The sequence below is a fragment of the Ischnura elegans genome, chromosome X (genome assembly GCF_921293095.1).
Source record: "Ischnura elegans chromosome X, ioIscEleg1.1, whole genome shotgun sequence".
In the NCBI taxonomy this organism is placed as follows: Eukaryota; Metazoa; Arthropoda; class Insecta; order Odonata; family Coenagrionidae; genus Ischnura; species Ischnura elegans.
This window is the reverse complement of record NC_060259.1, coordinates 63,370,217-63,376,801: the sequence shown is the minus strand read 5'-3', so window position 1 is coordinate 63,376,801 and position 6,585 is coordinate 63,370,217. Positions and strand designations below refer to the sequence as shown.

At 36.3% G+C, this 6,585-nt stretch overlaps 2 long non-coding RNA genes across 2 annotated transcripts; both read left to right on the top strand.

The window, feature by feature from the left end:
• Positions 1-307: 307 nt before the first annotated feature.
• Positions 308-4,744, top strand: LOC124170984. Its single transcript, XR_006867619.1, has 4 exons — positions 308-592; positions 1,599-1,681; positions 1,789-1,865; positions 4,553-4,744. It is a non-coding gene; the product is annotated as an uncharacterized LOC124170984 (long non-coding RNA).
• Positions 4,745-5,254: 510 nt separating this feature from the next.
• On the top strand, positions 5,255-5,916 carry LOC124171407. The gene is made up of 2 exons (XR_006867704.1): positions 5,255-5,726; positions 5,824-5,916. It is a non-coding gene; the product is annotated as an uncharacterized LOC124171407 (long non-coding RNA).
• The last annotated feature ends 669 nt before the right edge of the window (positions 5,917-6,585 follow it).

Genomic DNA, 6,585 nt, shown 5'->3' with positions numbered 1-6,585 from the left:
CGATGACTTTTAAGAGTGATTCACCGGATTCACCTCGGTGATCGCAATCACAATTGAGAATCGCCGTTACTGATGAGTAGCAGTCTCAGGTAACGAAGTGATCCGAAAATCACAGTTCCGCTCATCAGTAATTCGAGCATACGCTGTTAGCAAGGCCGTTTATCAGGCCCGGGGGAAGAGGTACCAGCGTCCGCCACTCCGCCTATAGTTGGAGTAAGCTATAACTCAAATATATTTTTTCAATTTTAATGATGAAGCACTTTCAGATATTCGTATTTTTATTTTTATTGATATTTTTGATATTATTACATAACGCAAAGTAATATTTTCATTCGCACATGTGTTTATGTTTTGAATCGTTTCAACGGACATTGCGCACCGTTCCATGCCGTCCATCAGCTGTGTTGTTGTTGTCGTCATACTCGTTGTGGGCCGTGTTCTTTTTTGCTTTTAACGCAGAAAAGGTTTGTTAATTGACAATTTTCTGGAAGTGTAGTGACATTTAACGCCTCAAAATGCGCGATAAATGTGCAGTTAGGGGTTGTCAATCGAAAGATTGCAAGTTTTTTCGATTTCCGCGAACTGTTTCCAGGTGAGTGTTTTCTTCATTCAGTCATATATATAATTATTTGATATAATCTGTTAAGTTTTCAAGCCATATTAGCTAATAATGTAATTCTTTCTTCAAGGAATTTTGATTTTCATTCGATAATCATTCCAATGTGTCTATTAAGTTGATGGGGTTGTTGGAAATGCTGGTGGTGAACGTTGTTGATGCAACGTTTTCAAGATACCCTCGTTATTTTTCACCAATTGTCATTCATATGTGTCCGACATTCGTTCTGAAAGATTGGTGAAATGTTTCAGAGTGTAACATGTTAACATGATCATTGCATCAGCAATTTCCACGTACCGTTTTAATTGCATGTAGCAACTAAACACAATTATTTTCTCTATAAAAGGAGGAGAGGCAGAGTGATAACTTGTTAAGCCATCGGTGGAGATGCATGGAAGTACTTCCATTAATATACGCTGTAGTAAAAGAACTTGTTCATGTGATTTGTGGACCTCCTGTTTGTATTAATTAATCCTGTTTGTATTAATCTTAAGATTTGATTCGGTGGGTGATTGTTGACCTATTTTTGCAGTGGAGGTATTGATATCTCAGGGCCTGTGTTTCCGGTCCCAAGCCCGGAAAAAGGAGGAGGGTTTCTGTTGTTACTTAATTAGTGTCCATTTATAAAGTGATTCTTATTTTCCATCAGTCATTCTTCTTATTGTAAATTTTGGGAGTGTAAATTGAATTTTAGCTTAGAAATAACTGAACAGATGTGAAATAATCCTTAGATATAGCATTAGAGTGTTTTCCACTGAAAATTTTACAAATGAGTGGTTGCTGTTTGACAAATGTAGTTGCAGTTAATTGGTTCTTATGACACATTAGGATGGTATGAATGAAATATATAAATTTCAATTCATACCATCATTTATGAAGATATATGATGGTATGAATTGAAATTATATTGCTCATAAATGACTACTCAATAGCTGGACATTTAAATATTTTCATTATTGCCATCAATCATTTTCATTTTCAGCAAGCTCTTTGATGCATTCTGGCTACCTCTAGATGGCATGACAGAGATATGAGGATGATCAATCTGTTGCTGTTGAAACAAAGGTATGTTACTACAAAGGGACTGAACCATATATGTACATTAACTTTTAGATCTGAAACAATTGTCATCATTGCCACCAATTAAAATATATCCATTGTATTACTTGCAGCAAGCCGGTTGATGTATTCCAGTTACCTCTGATGGCATGCCGTATATATGGTCTAGGAATCTACTGTTTTGCTAAAGGTAAGTAATTCAAGAGGAAATGTAATAATTTTCTAAATCCCTCCATTCCTTCCACACTTTTCTGATCGAATGTTGAGGCTCACATTTTAAAAAGTATGTATCGATTAGTTAAAGAATTCATTGATGGATTTTTAGTATCAAGTCTTGGAAGTATATTGACCAAGGCCTGAAATGAAGTCACCATGTATTTTTGCATGTATATTCCACTTCATACAAAATTTTGTCCAGAATGATTGTTAACTATTATGTGAATGTGGATTCTCAAACTCTTTGTCATTCTCTTGTAATATTGCATGCAATTTTCTTAATTTTTGACAAGTTTGATGCTCTAAACCAAACTTATTGATGACTTCAGCTATTCTATGAATTCAAGTATTCTGCCATTTCTTGTTACTTCATGAATACAGTAACATATTCATTGTTGTAAGCAGCTGAGATCTCAATTCACAACTACATTTGGTCCTCTGTTATTTTTAATTCTGTCACTCTGCCTTCAGATCTTCTGATCAAACTGTTTCATATGTTTAAATTTTTGATTCAGTTTAGTATTACAATTTCATGAAGTCAGAAGTATTTCATGAGGATATTTCCTCAAAGAGTGTGCCAACAATTTGATGAATCATTCTATCATTCAGTGCTTCCTGTTTCATTTTCATTAAGTGGACACCAAATGAGTAATGCCTTTACGCTAACGCCTTTTAGGTTATGATACACTAATGACTAATATCCCTGAAAAAACTTCACCATGTTGGGTAAAGGAAGGGTAGTAGCCTTCATGGTGGGTAGTTACCCTTGCACAACCCACGCCCTACCCACCATTAAGGGTAAGGGAAGGATAGAAAAATCCTTCGTCTACCCTTCCTTGGAACTCCTTCCCTTACCATCTGTGTACCCTTCCTCTAGCCACCATTAAGGGTAGAAAAATCCTTCGTTTACCCTCCCTTGGGACTTGGCATTTATAACTGAGGAAAACATATCCTGAAAGTGTCTCTTCAGCTACTTTCACCTGCTAAAGAGTATTGAGTTCTGTACAAGAACGTAAGGAGTCTTTGAAAGCAAAGATAGATGGGCTACACAACTAATCTTTAAAACTCCCTTAAGGAAAACAATAATATGTATACATATTCAGTGGCGTAGCCAGCCCCTATGAAAAAATTGTATAAACCTGTTTCAAAATTTTATACATTCTTATACATTACCATGGCAATGTATAAGAATGCATAAAAATTTGAAAGAGGTTTATACAATTTTTTCATAGGAAAGGGGTGGGATCCCGGGGGATTTGGACCCTCCGCCCCCCGAAATATAAAAACAATCATTTTCCTTCATAAAAGAAAACAAAATATTGAAAAATAATGAATTTTAAAATATGTACTTCTTTAACTATTGAAGTTTTTTCGATTATGAAAAGTGTTTGAATTAGTTGAAAACCCATTATTTAGTATCCTGTTTTTCAAAACTTTCCCCACCTGGTTTTGGACCCCCCCCAAACAAAATTCCTGGCTATGCCACTGTACACAATAGTTTCTATAATTGTTTGAAAAAAGCTCATTTAGAAGTTCTTTCATTCACATTTTTAGGATGTAACATATTTGTGTGGCTGACAATGGGACATCGCGAGAGTGATGTTCGGTACTTGAATGCCGATCTTATTTTCTGAAACGAAATAGGTAGAAAAAAGTCACAGCTTTCTTCCACATAGGCCTGGGTGCGAATCTCATCTTAAGATTTTGTAGTATAAGTTCCGTTGAGAAACAACATCTGACAAGTACCTCGATAGCTGAGGTTGTTAAAGCACTAGTTCATTATCCTCCAATATGTAGGTTCTGGATTCAAGACCATGTAAAGGCTAATTTTTTTTCTGTCTTATAACTTTAGAAATCACTGTTACAACTCATCCCCATTCGTTTAATTTAGTTTTTATATTAGTCCTACCCTTCCTGTACCCTTCATTGAGGCTGGCCCAACCCTTCCCGTACTCTCCAGGAAGGAGAGGGCCTACCCACCAATGTTCTAAAATACCCTTCGTCTACCCTTGCTGAAGGGTACACCTATCCTTCCCTTACCCTCATTGGAGGGTACACCTCACCACAATGGAGGAGTTTATTTTTATCAGAGATCTATTAAGCATATGGTGACATAATTTATCTCAACAAAAAATATTTATGCACTCAGTTTTCCTTTGAATGACAGCGATTGAATTTTGTTAGTCGCATTCGGCCTAGTCTTTAAGGTGACAGATGAGTAATCTTCAGCTCCTTTGTATTAACTCCTGAGTGTGTGTTAGCAAACATTCATATTTACAGTATCTCCTGATGTTTTTTTAATTTTTACCAAATCACCTGCTTTTTAAATTTTTACTACAAATGTATTAAGAACAACCTATAAATTTCATGACAACCTTAAATTGATTTTTCTGTATTCCTACAAAATCATTCCAAAAAGGAGGGAGTAGGGCTCCCAAGACATCATGTTAGGTCCTAATGATGAAGTGAGGCCCAATTAAATTGTTCCAATTGTTCCTAAACCAAAAACATGATAGTGTAAAGGCATTACTAAGTTGGTGACCAATGTGTTATTTTAGAAAAAGTTTGGTTCTCCCTTCTCCTAGGATTTTAATATTACTTTTACCTTAGAGAACATGGTGGTGATTGCCATGTCTCATTCGTGTCCTTCATTTCTTTCAGGTTATTTGGTTGAATTAGCAATCAGGGATCATCATTGTGGAAAAAGTGAAGAACAGCTATAATTTCTGGCAAGACTAAAGAGGAAAATTGATATTTTTCATATTTTTGTACTTTTTTCATTATTTATCATGAATTGTGTTACTGTGTAGCTGCACATTATTGAGTTAATTAAATTTTTGTGTTGACAATATTGTATTATTTGAATTTTTTAAGCAGCGCATGCTATTTTCAACTTTGCCTATAATTGCCTTTAGAGTTATTCCATTGCTTTAGGGGTATTTTTATCGATAATATGATTTATCATCATCTTTTGTAATGATTGATGAATGAATGCTCATTAAATTCTCAAGTTCTCAGTAAAGTGACAAATAATTCTCAACAAGCTGCTTTAGCTGCTTAATAATGATGAAGTGGTTTTGCTATGGATATTTTGGCCGATAAGAATTCAAATTACCTCCAGTTTATTTAATTGTTGGTAATTTGAATTGTTATAGGCTGAAATCTCCATGTAAAAAAATTAAATCGAAAACTTAAACAGATTTGGGAAAAAGCCCGGTTTGAATTTCCCGGTGACAACTAACGCCACCTATCCTTGGAGTAGGTACTAGATCGGCCAGGCCATAAATATATTACACAGTTGGCACCTCTTGCTGTTCGAGTCACACCACCTACCAGGCCTCGCTCACTCCCATAAGGCCCTATAGTATAGCTTTTGGCTCTCTCTCTATCTCTCTTTCGACGGTGGAGACATCTGGCTCGGACTTATTTGGCAGCTATCGATAGAAGGTCTCATGATCGATTGTGGCTCTCACAATCGATAGGGGTTCACACTATCGATAGGATTAGGATCGAATTGTCGTTCCCCGGATGAATTCCATTGTTTGTTTTGGAAACGGTGATGCATGTGTATCAATGTGTATCGTTATTTTGATCCCATTACGCGCTGCTATTTAATTATTGCTTGTTTTTGTGTGCTTGTACCTGTACTCCGGAGTGTTTTCTTGCTCGTTGGGAATGGTGCCGAGCTTTTACAATATGAATAGAGATGTATCTTGCGATTATACCACGGACTTGTGAAGTTGAAGTTTTGTACCTGCGAATCCCATCAGTTCATATCGTGATCAAGGACAAAAGAAGAAATAGTGACTTCTTCAAGACATCCAAACTTTATTAGGTTGGCTCGTTAAATGATGCTGTGACTTTCGCATGTTCAGTGAGTAACGCCATTAACAATGTTGTAGTAATGTAAATAATTCTCTTTCTCAAATTAGTGGACACTAACATAGTGAAGCAATAAAATTGGACGAACCAAAAAAATCCATGATTAATGTAAGGTATCCAGCAAATAAATTCCTAAACAACGATTACTGTCTTATTCTTTATCTTTTGTTATATTATGTTAGGAACATAGAAGGAGGAGGAGGATTGCGCTCCTCTCCTCCTTCTTCCACAGTAGTAGTCTATTTCCTTTTTTTTGGAATTGATTCTTTAATATTATTGGTTTCATTGCATACAATACCATTTACTGAGATTTTCCTCACATTGTATACTCTAAACACTATTTATGCATATTAATTTAGCAATGTAGTTTATTGTTAAAATATAACTTGGCTATTCTTAATGTAAAGGCATGGTTTTCTAGTTAACTGCTTACTTAGTCTCAACAGTGGTCAGGGCCGGGCGACATAGCTAGGGGGCGACCATATTTGATTGGGGGTTATTCCATACCAAACCCCATGTAATTTGGGGATATCTCATGCCAAAACCCGCAGTAGGTGGGCGAAAAAACAGTAGTTTTCCGTGGTAAGTATTTTGCCTTGAGCCGGACCTGACAGTGGACGTCGAGAAAAAGAGTGTTGTAGGTCAACGAAGTCACCCGGTAGTCGTATTTAAATCATAGAGGTATCTTGGCTACCTTCGTTTCCCAGCCGGTGAACAGCATGAACGTAAATGCCTCTTGCTACAATGTTGCGGCATTATAGCGAGAGGAAAATCTCAGCCAATAAAGACATAAACTAAGTACAAGGATATCC